Source organism: Triticum aestivum, chromosome 1D (genome assembly GCF_018294505.1).
Source record: "Triticum aestivum cultivar Chinese Spring chromosome 1D, IWGSC CS RefSeq v2.1, whole genome shotgun sequence".
NCBI lineage: Eukaryota > Viridiplantae > Streptophyta > Magnoliopsida > Poales > Poaceae > Triticum > Triticum aestivum.
The window spans coordinates 117,587,066-117,606,007 of NC_057796.1; positions in this window are offsets into that span (position 1 = coordinate 117,587,066).

Sequence of the window (18,942 nt, forward strand, 5' to 3'; positions counted from 1 at the left end):
ATGCAGCCCGTTCGCCCGCCACACATCCGTAGCATAGCAAACCGTTAACATTTCACCTTCGGTTCATCTGTCCGAAAACGCGAAACACCGGGGATACTTTCCCGGATGTTTCCCCTTTCGCCAGTATCACCTATCCCTACGTTAGGTCACCCCTAGCACAACGTATCACCGCGTGTTGCTTTGTGTTACATTTGATTGCTCTGTTATTTATTGTGTTCCCCCTCCGTTACTTCTTTCCGGTAGACTCCGAGACCGCTGCCGATGTTCGTGTGTTCGACTACATCAAAGATGACGCCTCCTACTTGCCAGAACAACCAGGGAAGCCCCCCTGATCACCAGATATTGCCTATTCTTCTCTATACTGCTTGCATTAGAGTAGTGTAGCATGTTACTGCTTTCCGTTAATCCTATCCTGATGCATAGCCCGTCATTGTTGCTACAGTTGTTACCCTTACCTGCTATCCTACTGCTTAGTATAGGATGCTAGTGTTCCATCAGTGACCCTACACTCTTGTCCGTCTGCCATGCTATACTACTGGGCCGTGATCACTTCGGGAGGTGATCACGGGTATATACTATATACTTTATATACATGACACATGTGGTGACTAAAGTCGGGTCGGCTCGTTGAGTACCTGCAAGTGATTCTGATGAGGGGGCTGAAAGGACAGGTGGCTCCATCCCGGTAGAGGTGGGCCTGAGTTCCTAACGGCCCCAGACAGTTACTTTGTGGCGGAGCGACAGGGCAGGTTGAGACCACCTAGGAGAGAGGTGGGCCTGGCCCTGGTCGGCGTTCGCGGATACTTAACACGCTTAACAAGATCTTGGTATTTGATCCGAGTCTAGCCATCTGGTCTATACGCACTAACCAACTACGCGGGAACAGTTATGGGCACTCGACGTCGTGATATCAGCCGAAGCCTTCGTGACGTCAGCGACTGAGTGGCGCGCGCCGGATTGGACTGGAACACCTACTAGGCTAGGTCTGCTTTCGGCCGTGTTCGCAACGTGCAGGTGTGCAATGGGCGATGGGCCCAGACCCCTGCGCCATAGGATTTAGACCGGTGTGCTGACCTCTCTGTTGTGCCTAGGTGGGGCTGCGACGTGTTGATCTTCCGAGGCCGGGCATGACCCAGAAAAGTGTGTCCGGCCAAATGGGATCGAGCGTGTTGGGTTATGTGGTGCACCCCTGCAGGGAAGTTTATCTATTCGAATAGCCGTGTCCCTCGGTAAAAGGACGACCCGGAGTTGTACCTTGACCTTATGACAACTAGAACTGGATACTTAATAAAACACACCCTTCCAAGTGCCAGATATAACCCGGTGATCGCTCTCTAACAGGGCGACGAGGAGGGGATCGCCGGGTAGGATTATGCTATACGATGCTACTTGGAGGACTTCAATATACTCTCTTCTACATGCTGCAAGATGGAGGCTGCCAGAAGCGTAGTCTTCGACAGGATTAGCTATCCCCCTCTTATTCTGGCATTCTGCAGTCCAGTCCACCGATATGGCCCTTTACACATATACCCATGCATATGTAGTGTAGCTCCTTGCTTGCGAGTACTTTGGATGAGTACTCACGGTTGCTTTTCTCCCTCTTTTCCCCTTTCCATTCTACCTGGTTGTCGCAACCAGATGCTGGAGTCCAGGAGCTAGAGATCCCGAGGATAATTCTACATGGAGTTCAGCTTCGAGGAGTAGTTAGGAGGTCCCAGGCAGGAGGCCTTGCCTTTTCGATCGTTGTTACTTTTGTGCTAGCCTTCTTAAGGCAAACTTGTTTAACTTATGTCTGTACTCAGATATTGTTGCTTCCGCTGACTCGTCTATGATCGAGCACTTGTATTCGAGCCCTCGAGGCCCCTGGCTTGTATTATGATGCTTGTATGACTTATTTATGTTTTAGAGTTGTGTTGTGATATCTTCCCGTGAGTCCCTGATCTTGATCGTACACGTTTGCGTGCATGATTAGTGTACGGTCAAATCGGGGGCGTCACACATAACCGCATTGTGGTTTTGTCGCAAGAAGGGTCATCTTCACACAATCCCATGCAATGAACAAGAACGGGATAAAGAGTTGTCTTACAATCGCCACTTCACACAATACATAAATATAATTCATACATCATCCAAAAACCACACATAGACCGACTACGGTCAAATCCAAGTGCAAAAAGATAACCCCAAATGCTAGATCCCCGATCGTCCCAACTGGGCTCCACTACTGATCATCCGGAAAAGAAACATAGTAACGACCACGTTCCTCGTCGAACTCCCACTTGAGCTCGGTTGCGTCATCTGCACTGGCATCGTCGGCACCTGCAACTGTTTTGGTAGAATCTGTGAGTCACGAGGACTCAGCAATCTCACACCCGCGAGATCAAGACTATTTAAGCTTATAGGAAAGGATGGTGTAATAAGGTGGAGCTGCAGCAAGCAATAAGCATATATGGTGGCTAGCATACGCAAGTGAGAGCGAGAAGAGAAGCAACGCAACGGTCGCGAAGCTAGAGATGATCAAGAAGTGATCCTGAAACTACTTACGTTCATGCATAACTCAAACCGTGTTCACTTCCTGGACTCCGCCGAGAAGAGACCATCACGGCTACACACACAGTTGATGTATTTTAATTAAGTCAAGTGACAAGTTCTCTACAACCGGACATTAACAAATTCCCATCTACCTCATAACCGCGGGCACGGCTTTCGAAAGATAATACCCTGCAGGGGTGTCCCAACTTAGCCCATTATAAGCTCTCACGGTCAACGAAGGATAAACCTTCTCCCAAGAAGACCCGATCAGTCTCGGAATCCCGGTTTACAAGACATTTCGACAATGGTAAAACAAGACCAGCAAAGCCGCCCGAATGTGCCGACAAATCCCGATATGAGCTGCACATATCTCGTTCTCAGGGCACACCGGATGAGCAGTCCGTACAACTAAAACCAGGCCTCATGTTTCCCCGAGGTGGCGCTGCAAAGGGCTCTAGTTTGGACCAGCACTCAGAGGAACACAGGCCCGGGGGTTTAAATAAAGATGACCCTCGGGCTCGCGAAAACCCAAGGGAAAAGGCTTAGGTGGCAAATGGTAAAACCAAGGTTGGGCCTTGCTGGAGGAGTTTTATTCAAGGCGAACTGTCAAGGGGGTCCCATAAATCACCCAACCGCGTAAGGAACGCAAACTCAAGGAACATAATACCGGTATGACGGAAACTAGGGCGGCAAGAGTGGAGCAAAACACCAGGCATAAGGCCGAGCCTTCCACCCTTTACCAAATATATAGATGCATTAATTAAATAAGAGATATTGTGATATCCAAAAAAATATCCATGTTCCAACATGGAACAAACTTCAACTTGACCTGCAACTAGCAACGCTATAAGAAGGGCTGAGCAAAAGCGGTAACTTAGCCAAACAATGGTTTGCTAGGAAAGATGGTTAGAGGCCTGACATGGCAATATGGGAGGCATGATATAGCAAGTGGTAGGTAGCGCAGCATGGCAATAGAACGAACAACTAGCAAAGCAAAGATAGAAGTGATTTCGAGGGTATGGTCATCTTGCCTGCAAGGTTCTCAGAGTTGTCGAAAGCTTGATCCTCGTAAGCGTACTCAATAGGTTCCTCGTTCACGAACTCATCTCCCGGATCTACCCAAAACAAGAACACAAGCATCGGAACCACAATCAATCACGAGAAATGCACAAGCAACATGATGCAAAACATGAATGATATGCAAGATATGATATGCGATGCATATGCGTGCTCCGGAGGAAAAAGGATGAACAAGGCAGTAACTTGGCAAACCAAGCATGCCACTGGAAAGATGAGATGATTTTGGTCGAAATCGATATAAAGATCACTGGAAACGGATGCAGGTTTGCAAATGGCAAGCAAAACAAGAATGACACGAATCTGCGATTAACAGCATGATAGCACTTAGAATATATCAAGAAACTATGCTACAACACTCCAACATAGCAACAAAGCATATGGCAGTAATCTACAGGAGATGCTTGACAAAAGATGAACACTGAGCTACGACTATATCACAACATAACAGGTTCAAACAAGCATGGAAAAAGTGCAAAAGATATCAGGTTCACAGACTTGGTGAAATTACTGGACATTGCAGAATCAGCATCAGGAAGCAATGTTCAGAGCATGAAATAAACATGTTGCAGGAACTTAACATGGTACAACAAGGCATGGCATAAATATACTAAATGCATATGACAAAAGTCCCTTACTGACCATAAGCCAAAAAGGAACAGAAGATATGATGGCAACCATGTAAACATAGCAAGTTTCGTTAACAGGTTTCAGACAGCAGAAAACAGAGCATGGCAGAAAACAGTAATATGAGGGCATCTTGGTGAGCTTGATTCACTCACCACAAGGCAATGCATGACAAAAACAAGCATACCTACAGCAAGATGGCACATTTATGAAGCTATCCATGACAAGAGCAAAGTCATAGCATGAATGAAACAACTACAACAACCTTGGCAATATTGAATAACACGTAAACAATCTGCCAGAAATATTTTATAGCAAAAGTAGAACAAGAGTGAGACATGCTATGGTACTCCATAATTGCAAACAAGAGCATGGATGGATAGGGCACAACTATATCTAGAAAACATCCTTACTGAACATTACCAAAAGGAGCATGGATCTCTCTGTAGCCACATGGATACATAGCAACAAAATAACAGCAGTCACAAACAGTAAAATTCACTAAGTCCCTGAAATCAGAAACATCACGAAGCCTAGTTTGCATGATTGTGCTAGTCACCACAAAGATCACAAAAATACATGGCATACACCTCTGTAACGATGGCATGGCATACATAAAAACACATATAGAGCTCATGCCCATAAGATGCACACATTAAATGCAACAAAAATAACAAATCCTCATGTTCTGATAAGTAACAGCAGGTAACAGCATATAGCCCTCTTGCACCCGAGATTTTGGCATCAAGATGGACACAAATGAACATGACATAATGGAACACAATGAAGAGCATCTCGAGACGAACATTTCGATATATTACACGCATGAAACAGAGCTATATGCAGAGAGTTATCATGCAATGAACAGAGCAAGATAATGTAAAAACTTAAGGACTTAGAATTTCGGGGAAGGGGAGAAGAAAGTCAACCGTTGACTGGATCGGGATCTGGCCTCGAGCTCGCCGGAGCTACTGCCGGAGACGGAGGACGGGGCGGCCGGCGACGAGACGGAGAGGAGGTGGTGGAGGCGCCGCGGGGGAGGAGGAAGACGGGGGCCGGCCGGAGACGACGGTGAGGCGCGCGGAGACGGCGGCGGGAGGCGCGGCGACGGCGGCGGCAAGGGCGCGGCGGCGCCGGCGAGAGGACGGGCGGCGGCGTGCGGCCCCGGAGGAAGACGGAGGCGGCGGCGCGGGAACGGGCGACGGGCGGCGGGCGGACGCGACGTGGGCCGCGGGGGCCGGCCACGGGCCTCGCGGGCTCGGCGGCCACGTGGCGCGCTGTGAGAGGCCGTGCGCGGCGGCGGGTTTTGTCCGGCCGGAGGCGGACGTGTCCGGCGGTGCGAGGGGAGCGGGCTAGGGTTTCATCTGCGTGGGAAAACCAGGAGAGACACATATTTATAGGTAGAGAGAGCTAGGAGGCTCCAAATGGAGTGCGGTTTTCGCCCACACGATCGTGATCGAACGACCTAGAGCATGGAGGGGACTTAGAGGGGTTTTGGGCTGTTTGGAGGGGGGTTTTGCTGCAACACACAAAAGGACTTTGCAGTTGACCGGTTAACCGTTGGAGTACCAAACGACCTCCAAATGGAACGAAACTGGACAGGTGGTCTACCGGTGGTGTACCAAGGCCACTTGACAAACCTCGGTCCATTCCGAGAACGTTCAACACCCGCTCACGAAAAGAAACAAGAGGGGTGCGCCGGAGGAGGTGGGAGTGCCGGATTGCAAAACGGACAACGGGGAAAATGCTCGGATGCATGAGACGGACACGTATGCAAATGAGATGCTCATGATGACATGAAATGAGATGCATGACAAGAAGAAAATGCAAAACAAAAAACAAAACCCAACCACGGAGGGAATATCATAACACATAGCCAAAAATGGCAAGAGTTGGAGTTACAAATATGAAAAGTTACATCCGGGGTGTTACAACTTGCCTGCCTGCGGCCCATGGCGTGGCTCTGCGCGTGGGCCCGTACGGCCCATCTTCGTCAACAAGGTGTTCAAGACCCTCACGAGGGGCCAAGCCTCGCGAGGGGGACGACACAAGACCTCCTCAGGAGCGGCCTCACCAGGTTGGCTCGCGAGGAGCGGAGAGATCAAGGCGAAGCAAACCTCACGAGGTTCTCGTGACCTGAGCCATGATGATCAAGATCAGGTGGGCGCCAGGCGAGCGCTAGCGCGCGTAGTGTCCTTGTTTCCTCTTCGGTGCTAAGGAAGCAAGCGCAGGCGCGGAGTACCGAGGCGTCAAGCAAAGGTTTCCATATCGGTGCAACATGACCAAGACCAGCAGGACGGCAAGACGGAGGTCACCATGGAGCCCAAGGCGGCATCACCACCAGAGACTTTTGCAGGCAAAGACCACTTTTGTCAGGATAAGCTGTACTAGCTGTCCCTTTTTAAATTGGCCGGTTGTTGGCTCCCTTCCCACTCAATATTTCGGGAGAGGACCAGGGCCTATATAGGTAGAACTAGCCACCACTGTAGGGGGCAGTTGATTGAGAGCCAACTCATTCGGAGGCATCTGATCTTTAGCTGATCCTTAGCCACACACCAAGCACAAGAACACCTCGACCTCTGGAGGCTGTTCTTCCCCCTTTGTACTGTTCATCATCAGCCCGAGAGGCAATCCACCACCACCACACTGGAGTAGGGTATTACACCACAACAGTGGCCTGAACCAGTATAAATCTTGTGTCTTTTGTGTTGTGAGTTCGTCCGCGAGATCTTAGCAAGCTAGGGCGTGGATCGGTAGGGGGGAAAGAACTTCGCGCGCGCCCCAGAGTTTGAACCTTAAGGGTTTTGCCGGAACCCATGATCCGACAAGGATAATTCAGAAAACAGACAGAAAATACTATTTTTGCTTTATTTAATATAAATAACAGAAAGTAAAAGGAGGGTACAAAAGGTTGTGCTTTCTAACTTCATCCATCTCATGCTCATCAAAAGGAATCCACTAACAAGGTTGATCAAGTCTTGTTAACAAACTCATTCTGAATCGCATGAAACCGGAGAATTTTCGAATAGCACTAGGTTACCTCAATGGGGATATGCACATCCCAAACAATAAGAATATCATATTTCTTCTTGACAGTAGGAAGAGGAAATTCAAAACCTCCAATAGTAATAGTTGAAACTTTTCCAATAGAATTGATACTATGGACTTGAGGTTGTTTCCTCGAAAAGTGCACCGTATGCTCATTACCATTAACATGAAAAGTAACATTGCCTTTGTTGCAATCAATAACAGCCCCCGCACTATTCAAAAAGGGTCTACCAAGGATAATCGACATACTATCGTCCTCGGGAATATCAAGAATAACAAAGTCCGTTAAAATAGTAACGTTTGCAACCACAACAGGCACATCCTCACAAATACCGACAGGTATAGCAGTTGATTTATCGACCATTTGTAAAGATATTTCAGTAGGTGTCAACTTATTCAAATCAAGTCTACGATATAAAGAGAGAGGCATAACACTAACACCGGCTCCAAGATCACATAAAGCAGTTTTAACATAGTTTCTTTTAATGGAGCATGGTATAGTTGGTACTCCTGGATCTCATAGTTTCTTAGGTATTCCAGCCTTAAAAGTATAATAGCAAGCATGGTGGAAATTTCAGCTTCCGGTATCTTTCTTTTATTTGTAACAATATCTTTCATATAGTTAGCATAAGGATTCATTTTTTAGCATATCAGTCAAACACATACGCAAAAAAAAAGGTCTAATCATTTCAGCAAAGCGCTCAAAGTCCTCATCATCCTTTTTCTTGGATGGTTTAGGAGGAAAAGGCATGGGTTTCTGAACCCATGGTTCTCTTTCTTTACCGTGCTTCCTGGCAACGAAGTCTCTCTTATCATAACGTTGGTTCTTTGATTGTGGGTTATCAAGATCAACAGTAGGTTTAATTTCTACATCATTGTTATTGCTTGGTTGAGCATCAATATGAACATTATCATTAACATTATCACTAGGTTCATGTTCATCACCAGATTGTGTATCAGCATCAAAAATAGAAATATCATTGGGATTTTCAGGTGTGTCAATAACAGGTTCACTAGAAGCATGCATAGTCCTATCATTTTTCTTTTTCTTCTTCTTAGAAGAACTAGGTGCATCAACATTAGTTCTCTGAGAACCTTGCTCAATTCTCTTAGGGTGGCCCTCAGGATACAAAGGTTCATGAGTCATTTTACCCCGTCTAGTCATAACTCTAATAGCATTATCATTTTTCTTATTATTTAATTCATTGAGCAAATCATTTTGAGCTTTAAGCACTTGTTCTACTTGAGTGGTAACCATAGAAGCATGTTTACTAATGAGTTTAAGTTCACCTTTAACTCTAGACATATAATCACTCAAGTGTTCAATCATATAAGCATTTTGTTTCAATTGTCTACCAACATAAGCATTGAAGTTTTCTTGTTTAACAAAAAAATATCAAATTCATCTAAGCGTTGGCTAGCAGACTTATAACGAGGAATATCACCTTCATCAAATCTATAGAGAGAATTTACCTTTACTACCTGTGTCGGGTTATCACGACCATGTATTTCTTCAATAGGTCGTAAATTCTTAACATCTTCAGCTTTAATACATTTTTCTTTCATAGATTTCTTTGCCTGTTGCATATCTTCAGGACTGAGAAATAGAATACCCCATTTCTTTGGAGTTGGCTTAGATGTTGGTTCAGGAAGTGTCCAATTATTTTCATTGGTCAACATATTATTCAATAGAATTTCAGCTTCATCCGGTGTTCTTTCCTTGAAAACAGAACCAGCACAACTATCGAGGTGGTCTTTGGAAGCATCGGTTAGTCCATTATAAAAGATATCAAGTATTTCATTTTTCTTGAGAGGATGATCATGCAAAGCATTAAGTAATTGGAGAAGCCACCCCCAAGCTTGTGGGAGACTCTCTTCTTCAATTTGCACAAAAAATATATATTTCCCTTAAAGCAGCTTGTTTCTTATGAGCGGGGAAATATTTAGCGAAGAAGTAATAAATCATATCCTGGGGACTACGCACAGAACCAGGATCAAGAGAATTAAACCATGTTTTAGCATCACCCTTCAATGAGAACGGAAATAACTTAAGGATATAGTAGTAACGAGTTTTCTCATCATTAGTGAATAGGGTAGCTATATCATTTAATTTAGTAAGATGTGCCACAACAGTTTGAGATTCATAGCCATAGAAAGGATCAGATTCAACCAAAGTAATTATCTCAGGATCGACAGAGAAATCATAATCCTTATCGGAAATACAGATAGGTGAAGTAGCAAAAGCAGGGTCATTTTTCATTCTAGCATTCAAAGATTTCTCTTTCAGCTTGGCTAATAATTTCTTAAGATCATATCTATCATTGCAAGCAAGAAAGTCTCTAGCACTTTCTTCATCCATAACATAACCCTCAGGCACAACAGGCAATTCATATCTAGGGGGAGAATCTTCATCATCACTTTCATCAATATTATGAGTTTCAATAATTTCATTCTCTCTAGCCCTAGCAAGTTGTTCATCAAGAAATTCACCTAGTGGCGCAGTAGTATCAAGCATAGATGTAGTTTCATCATAAGTATCATGCAAAGCAGAAGTGGCATCATCAATAACATGCGACATATCAGAATAAATAGCAGAAGCAGGTTTAGGTGTCGCAAGTTTACTCAAAATAGAAGGTGAATCAAGTGCAGAGCTAGATGGCAGTTCCTTACCTCCCCTCATAGTTGAGGGATAACTTTTGTTTTTCTTGTCTTTCAAGTTCCTCATAGTGATCAGCAGATATAAATCCCAAGTGACTCAAAGAATAGAGCTATGCTCCCTGGCAACGGCGCCAGAAAATAGTCTTGATAACCCACAAGTATAGGGGATCGCAATAGTTTTCGAGGGTAGAGTATTCAACCCAAATTTATTGATTCGACACAAGGGGAGCCAAAGAATATTCTCAAGTACTAGCAGTTGAGTTGTCAATTCAACCACACCTGGATAACTTAATATCTGCAGCAAAGTAGTATGGAAGTAACGGTAACGGTGGCAAAAGTAATGGTAGCAGTTTTGTAGTAATTGTAACAGTGGAAACGGAAAAGTAACTAAGCAAAGAGCAATATGTGAAAAGCTCGTAGGCATTGGATCTGTGATGGATAATTATGTCGGATGTGATTCCTCATGCAAAACTTATAACATAGGGTGCCACAGAACTAGCTCCAATCCATCAATGTAATGTAGGCATGTATTCCGAATATAGTCATACGTGCTTATGGAAAAGAACTTGCATGACATCTTTTGTCCTACCCTCCCGTGGCAGCGGGGTCCTATTGGAAACTAAGGGATATTAAGGTCTCCTTTTAATAGAGTACCGGACCAAAGCATTAACACTTAGTGAATACATGAACTCCTCAAACTATGGTCATCACCGGGAGGGGTCTCGATTATTGTCTCTTCGGGGTTGCCGGATCATAACACATAGTAGGTGACTATTGACTTGCAAGATAGGATCAAGAACTCACATATATTCATAAAAATATAATAGGTTCAGATCTGAAATCATGGCACTCGGGCCCTAGTGACAAGCATTAAGCATAGCAAAGTCATAGCAACATCAATCTTAGAACATAATGGATACTAGGGATCAAACCCTAACAAAACTAACTCGATTACATGATAAATCTCATCCAACCCATCACCGTCCAGCAAGCCTACGATGGGATTACTCACGCACGGCGGTGAGCATCATGAAATTGGTGATGGAGGAAGGTTGATGATGACGATGGCGACGGATTCCCCTCTCCGGAGCCCCGAACGGACTCCAGATCAGCCCTCCCGAGAGAGATTAGGGCTTGGCGGCGGCTCCGTATCGTAAAGCGCGATGAGTCTTTCTCTCTGATTTTTTTCTCCCCGAACGTGAATATATGGAGTTGGAGTTGAGGTCAGTGGAGCACCAGGGGGCCCACGAGGTAGGGGGCGCCCCCTAGGCGCGCCCCCACCCTCGTGGACAAGCTGTGGGCCCCCTGGCCTTGATTCTTTTGCCAATATTTTTTATATATTCCAAAAATATTCTCCATGAAGTTTCAGGTCGTTCCGAGAACTTTTATTTCTTCACAAAAATAACACCATGGCAATCTGCTGAAAACAATGTCAGTCCGGGTTAGTTCCATTCAAATCATGCAAGTTAGAGTCCCAAACAAGGGCAAACGTGTTTGGAAAAGTAGATACGATGGAGACGTATCACATCACGTCCCTGCCCGGTCATTATTTCGAACCGTTTTTAGCCTCCCGCTCCATATTTCGAGATGCGGTTTTATTGGCACGTCTTGTCAAAGCAGAGATCGTGTCCCCTTATTGCGGATTCTCATCAATACGGGCGTGGGTAACCCAACCGTTCCGTTGGCATGATCCCTTGGAAATAGGCAGGCTTTAAGGCCCATGAGGAGACGTTTGATATTCATCGCCTTTATAAAGGGGCACGTGTCGGCGTTCTGGGAACGGGGGTCCCCAGACTTGCCTACCTGTGGCCCACGGCGTGTCTCTGCGAGCGGGCCCGTATGGCCCATCTTCACCAACAAGCACTCAAGACCCTCGCGACGGGCCAAGCCTCGCGAGGTGGACGGCGCAAGACCTCCTCGGGAGCGCCCTCACCAGGCTGGCTCGCGAGGGGCGGAGAGTTCAAGGCAAGGCAAACCTCGTGAGGTTCCCATGACGTGAGCCATGACGGTCAAGATTAGGCGGGCGCCAGCGCGCACAGTGTCCTTGTTTCCTCTTTGGTGCTAAGGAAGCAAGCGCAGGCGCGGAGTACCGAGGCGTCCAGCAAGGGTTTCCATATCAGTGCAACGAGACCAAGACCAGCAGGATGGCAAGACGGAGGTCACCATGGAGCCCAAGGCGGCATCACCACCAGAGCCTTTTGCAGGCGAAGACTGCTTTTGTCAGGATAAGCTATACTAGTTGTCCCCTTTCAAATTGGTCGTTGTTGGCTCCCTTCCAGCTCAATATTTGGGGAGAGGACCAGGGCCTCTATAAATAGGATTAGCCACCACAGTAGGAGGCAACTCGTCTCGAACTCATTCAGTTCATCCTCACACCCACCAAGCACAAGAATACCTCGCCTCAGGAGGCTGTTCTTCCCCTTGTACTGTTCATCCTCAGCCCAAGAGGCAATCCACCACCACCACACTGGAGTAGGGTATTACACCACAACGGTGGCCCGAACCAGTATAAATCTTTTGTCCTTTGTGTTGCGAGTTCGTCGAGTTAGCCCTTGAGATCTTAGCGAAGCTTGGACGTGGATCGGTAGGGGGAGATCTTCGTGCCCACCCTAGTGTTTGAACCTTGAAGGTTTTGCCGGAACCCGAGATCCGACATTTGGCGCGCCAGGTAGGGGTGCGCCGTAGCTTTCCTTCCGTTGATCTACGCTCCGCCGCCACCTCGCTTCGCCCTCATGGAAGGCGTCTCGCTCCCGGCTCCGACGACCGGTGCCGACGGCGGGGCTAGGGGGCTCCTAGCCTTGGCCCCCGCACTACGGCAGGTGCAGTGGTCACCCAAGTTCAAGCCGGAGATGCTGCCACGCTACAACGGCGCGGCGGACCTGTCAGATTTTCTGCTAGCGTATGAGGAGGCCGTCCTCAAGGCCAGGGGCGAGGATAAGGTCATGGCCAACTGGCTTCCCATGGCCCTCACTGGCGCACCGCGCGCCTGGCTACTCAACCTCCCCGAATCCACGGTGGCATCTTGGGAGGAGCTGTGCAGCCTCTTCACTGCGCGCTACGCGGCGCCGGCGCACCACGAGGTCGCAGCCCTCCTAGGCGGCTCGCAAGCACCGCCTTCAGATCGTCATGTCAAGCCGTTCCTTCGCCATATCGGCACCGCTTCCAAGCGCTCGGGGGCCCAGCCGGGCTGGGCCGCGCCCGAGGCCAACCTCACGACACAGGGGATCACCCCGCCTCTACCGTCGGCTCGGGCATGCTTCCCATGCTTAGCACGCCCACCATCTGCAACGTGGCCGTCACCAAGACCCTCATCGATGGCGGCGCCGGCCTCAATGTGCTCTCCGTGGAGGCCTTCAGCCTTTTGCACATATCGCTCGAGCGGCTCCGCCTCAGCAGGTCCTTCTTAGGGGTTGGCGGCGGCACCGCCCACTCCCTGGGACAGATCCGCCTCCCTGTCACCTCCGGCACGCACGGCAACTACCGCACAGAGCTGGTCGACTTCGACATCGCCCGCATGAGCCTCCCTTACAACGCCATCCTCAGGTACCCAACTCTGGCCCAGTTCATGGCAGCAACCCATCCAGCTTACAACCTCATGAAGATGTCGGGGAGCAAGGGTGTCCTCACCATCAAGGGGGACGCCAAGGAGGCCCTGGCGGCGCTCAAGCTTGCCCTCAAGACCGCCGCGGCAGCACAGCCCGCCGGCGTGGGTGCCTCCGAGGCCAAGGGAGCCGCACCAACCAAGAAGAAACAGATGTTCACCCACGACAAGGCAGAAACCAAGCAGGTGCCGGTCGATGAGGACGGGTCCTCAGGAGCCACCTTTACCATAGGTGCCGACCTCGACCCAAGCCAAGAGGAAGCGTTGGTGAAGTTCTTGCACGCAAACAAGGAGATATTTGCATGGGAGCCCAAGCAGCTGGTGGGGGTCCCGAGAGAGGTGATTCTGTCGGCGTTCTGGGAATGGGGGTCCCCAGACATGCCTGCCTGCGGCCCACGGCATGGCTAAGCTAGTGGGCCGTACGGCCCATCTTCATCAACAAGGCATCCAAGACCCTCGCGAGGGGCCAAGCCTCGCGAGGCGGAGGACACAAGACCTCCTCAGGAGCGACCCCTCTAGGTGGGCTCACGAGGAGCAGAGATATCAAGGCGGGGCAAACCTCGCGAGGCTCAAGTGACGTGAGCCATGACGATCGAGACCAGGCGGGTGCCAGCACGCGCAGCGTCCTTGTTTCCTCTTTGGTGCTAAGGAGGCAAGAGCAGGCGAGGAGTACCGAGGCATTAGGCAGAGGTTGCCATATCGGTGCAACAAGACCAAGACCAGAAGGACGGCAAGACGGAGGTCATCGTGGAGCCCAAGACGGCGTCACCACCAGAGCCTTTTGCAGGCGAAGACCGCTTTTGTCAGGATAGCTTGTACTCGCTGTCCCCTTACAACTTCGCCCGCCGATTGTTGGATCCCTTCACGCTCAATATTTGGGGAGAGGACCAGGGCCTATATAAGTAGAGCTAGCTACCACGGTAGGGGAGATCGAGAGAACCCTAGCCACAAGTTCACAGAGCACAAGAACAACTCAACCTCAGGAGGCTGTTCTTCCCCTTGTACTGTTCATCATCAGCCCAAGAGGCAATCCACCACCACACACACTGGAGTAGGGTATTACACCACAATGGTGGCCTGAACCAGTATAAATCCCGTGTCTTTCTGTGTTGTGAGTTCCCCGAGTTCGTCCGCAAGATCTTAGCGAGCTAGGGAGTAGATCGGTAGGAGGCAAGATCTTCGCGCGCACCCGAGATTTCGAACCTTAAGGGTTTTGCCGGAACCCCACATCCGACAGATTCAGCATCACTTAAGGGTGTGCCCCAATATACGCCCTGTGAAGCAGCGGGCGAGACGGCAGTCCACGGAGAAGCATGCCTTCATCGTCCAAGAAACCCGCAAGTTAGAGGCGGCGGGTGCCATTCGTGAGGTTCGTTACCCCGAATGGCTGGCAAACCCCGTCGTTGTGCCGAAGAAAGGCGGGAAAGAGCGAATGTGCGTCGACTTCACCAACCTCAACCAGGCCTGCCCCCAAGATCCGTTCCCATTCCCACGCATCGACCAGATCGTCGACTCCACCGCCGAGTGTGACATGTTGTGCTTCCTGGATGCGTTCTCAGGGTATCACCAGATCAAGATGGCGGTAGAAGATGTAGAGAAGACAGCCTTCCTAACCCAAGATCTGGAGGAGACTTTCGCGAGCCTACGCCAGGTGAACTTGCGACTTAACCCAGAGAAGTGCGTGTTTGGTGTCCCTTCTGGCAAGCTGCTGGGTTTCCTTGTATCCCACAGAGGGATCGAGGCGAACCCAGAAAAGATCAAGGCCATTGAAGACATGAGCCCACCGCAGGCCCTCAAGGAAATGCAGAAGCTGGCTGGTCGGGTGACTGCGTTGGGCGCTTCATCTCCAAGCTGGGAGAGCGCGCCCTACCCTTCTTCAAGCTGATGAAGAAGAAGGGCCCGTTCGTGTGGACCCCGGAGGCCGACCGAGCCTTTCAAGACCTCAAGAGATACCTGACCAGCCCTCCAGTGATGGTGGCGTCACGACCTCTCGAGCCCCTAGTGCTTTATCTTGCCGCCACCCCGTACTCCGCCAGCGCGGCTCTAGTGGCGGTTCGAGAAGAGCACCAAGCCAAAGGCGCGTCGCGCCGAGCTACGCCACCAGCCGAGATGACGCAAGACCAGGAAGGTGCCGCAAGAGCCGTAGCAGCATCAACAGAGGACCAAGCTCGGCAGGACGTCGCCACCGAGGTCCCGACAAGCGATCAAGCATCGGGGGTTCCACTACCTCAGGAGACGCCCCAACTTCTGCAAGACACGAGCCTCACTAATGCGCCAGCTCTCGTCGAGCACCCGGTGTATTTCGTCAGCACAGTGTTGCGGGACGCAAGGGCACGATATCCCATGCCTCAGAAGCTCTTACTCGTGCTCTTGGTGGCCTCGCGTAAGTTGCGACACTACTTCCAGGGCCACCCCATCAAGGTCATCTCAGCCTGCCCATTGGAGAGAGTGCTTAGGAGCCCCAACTCTGCTGGAAGGGTCGCTGAGTGGAACATCGAGTTGCAAGCAGTCCAGTTGGAGTTCAGCACTACCAGGGTCATCAAGGGAGCCGCACTCGCTGATTTCGTGGCAGAATGGACGGACGCCCTGGCGCTTGAAATAGGCAAAGATCAGTCCCTCTCGTCGGGAAGTGAGGCACCTGACGGCTGGGTCATGTATTTCGATGGTGCTTTCGCACACCAGGGCACGGGGGCTGGAGCGGTGCTCATCTCACCCACTCAGGACAAGGTCTACTACGCTGTGCAGCTCTGCTTTCAGTAGGGTGAGAAGGTCTCCAACAACATCGCAAAATACGAAGGCCTTATAGCTGGCCTGAAAGCTGCGGCAGCTCTGGGGGTGAAGCGCCTCACTGTTAGGGGCGACTCGCAGCTCCTCGTCAACTTCTCCAACAAGGTATACGATCCGAAGGACGAGCACATGGAAGCATACCTCGCGGAGGTGCGCAAGATGGTGAAGCAATTCCTGGGCCTAGAGTTGCAGCACGTGCCCCGTGGCACCAACAAGGAAGCTGATGACATCGCCAGAAGGGCATCCAAGCGGCAGCCCCAAGAGCCCGGCGTCTTCGAGGAGCGGCTCTTCAAGCCATCAGCAACACCACCGCTTTCAAGAACAGCTCAGCCTCGAGAGGAACTCCCGCAACCGCCTGCCACATTAGCCCCAGCCTGTGGCCCGACCTCGGGAGCGCGCCTACTCTTGGCGCTCGAGCCCCAGGAGGGATGCTGGACCAAGGAATTCAAGGAATACCTGATGCAAGGGACGTTGCCGGAGAAGGAGGAAGACGCGGAGCGTGTGGCCCGACAGGCCACGACATACTTCATTCGGGACGGTGAGTTATACAGGAAGCGACCAAATGACGTTTCACTGCATTGTATCTCCAGGGAACAGGGGAAAGAGCTGATAGCCGACATACATGGCGGGGACTGCGGGCACCATTCGTCATCGTGAACCCTCATCGGTAAGGCATTCCGTGGAGGATTCTACTGGCCTACAGCACTCAACGGCGCAGTTGAGCTGGTGAGGTCCTGTGAGGCCTGTCAATTCCACGCCAAGCAAATCCATCAGCCGGCTCCGGGCCTCCAGACCATCCCACTCTCGTGGCCGTTCGCAGTCTGGGGACTGGACATCCTGGGTCCATTCCCTCGAGCGCCGGGGGACTACCGGTACCTCTACGTTGCCATCGACAAGTTCACCAAGTGGGCGGAGGTGGAAGCCGTCCGCACCATCCCAACCGGCTCTGCGGTCAAGTTCATCAAGGGTCTCGTGAGCCGATTCGGGATCCCCAACCGCATCATCACCGACAATGGCTCGCAGTTCACTAGTAATCTCTTCAAAACATATTGTGCTGACCTTGGAATGCAGATCTGCTACGCTTCAGTGGCGTACCCCCGGAGCAATGGACAAGCCGAGCGCGCCAACGCGGAGGTCCTGAGGGGCCTCAAGACCAGGACCTTCAAGAAGAAGCTCGAAGCCTACGGCAGGGGCTGGCACGACGAGCTCCAGTCCGTGTTGTGGTCAATCCGCACCACCGCCACCAAGCCAATGGGCGAGACCCTGTTCTTCCTCGTCTACAGAGCAGAAGCGGTCCTCCCTCACGAGGTCAAGCATCACTCCGCACGGGTCCTGGCGTTTGATGAGACGCAGCAGGACGCCACGCGGGGGATGGACCTCGTGCTGGGGGACGAACGCCGCCGTGAAGCTGCACTACGGGCGGCAAGATACTAGCAGGCGCTGCGGCGGTACCACTGTCGCAGCGTCCGCTCCAGGACTCTCGAGGTTGGTGACCTCGTCCTGAGGCGGGTGCTCTCTAGGGAAGGGTTGCATAAGCTCTCACCCATGTGGGAGGGCCCGTTCAAGGTCGCCCACGTCTCCATGCCTGGCGTCGCGCGCTTGGAGACGCAGGATGGGGTACCCATCCAGAACGCCTGGAACATCCAGCACCTCTAGAAGTTCTACCCGTGAAGAAAGGCCCAACGCCTGTGAAGAAGGCCCGCCTATGAAGATCTCCGCCCGTGACACTCTCACGTAATAATGAGTGGGGCTGTACATGCCCCGGAGTCTCAGGAGTGCCGCCCTCGGGCGAGCCACTCATCCCGGACGCTATGTTTGAAGGCCGCGAGGGCTTCGGCGTCCGGACAATCGACAATTTGGTTCTTTTTAATTAAGAACCTAGTCCAGAGCTTCCTGGCTGACTCTCCGGGCTGCTGGATGATGTGACTTAGGTCATCGGCGTCTGGTGGCCGAACATATGTACCTTGGAAGTTATCGCGGAAGGCGTCTTCCAAGTCCTCCCAGCTTCCAATGGAGTTCTCTGGAAGGCTATTTAGCCAGTGCCGGCGCTGGTCCCTGTAGTTTTAGTGGGAGGTATTTGATGGCGTGAAGATCATCACTGCGGGCCATATGAATGTGGAGAAGGAAATCTTCGATCGATACCGCGGGGTCTGTTGTCCCATCATATGATTCGATGTTACGGGTTTAAACTCTTATGGTAATTCGTGCTCCATTACTTCATCAGTGAAGCAAAGGGGGTGTGCGGCGCCTCTATATCGGGCCACATCGCGATGTAGCTCGGATGGAGTCCGTCTGCAGTTTTCGGCCCGGGCGTGATTATGCTTGTCACGTCCGGCTAGGTAGCCGTCGTCGCGTGTAGGGGCACGCCCCCACGATCCGTAGATAGATCTGTTCTATCCCGCTCTACTATTCAGGTCCTGCCGCTGGTCATATGTATATCCCCGAGCTGTTTTATCTCTGTCTTTACGGTGAGGTAGTACGGGCTGGTGTTCGGCTTGAGTTGCCGCTTTGTCCCGGCCACGTGGTGGTCGGTCAGCCGCATTGCGTGATCATGGTACGGGCTCCAGCGCCTCGTCATCAAACTGAGGTAGCAATTTGCGCTTCGGGTAACT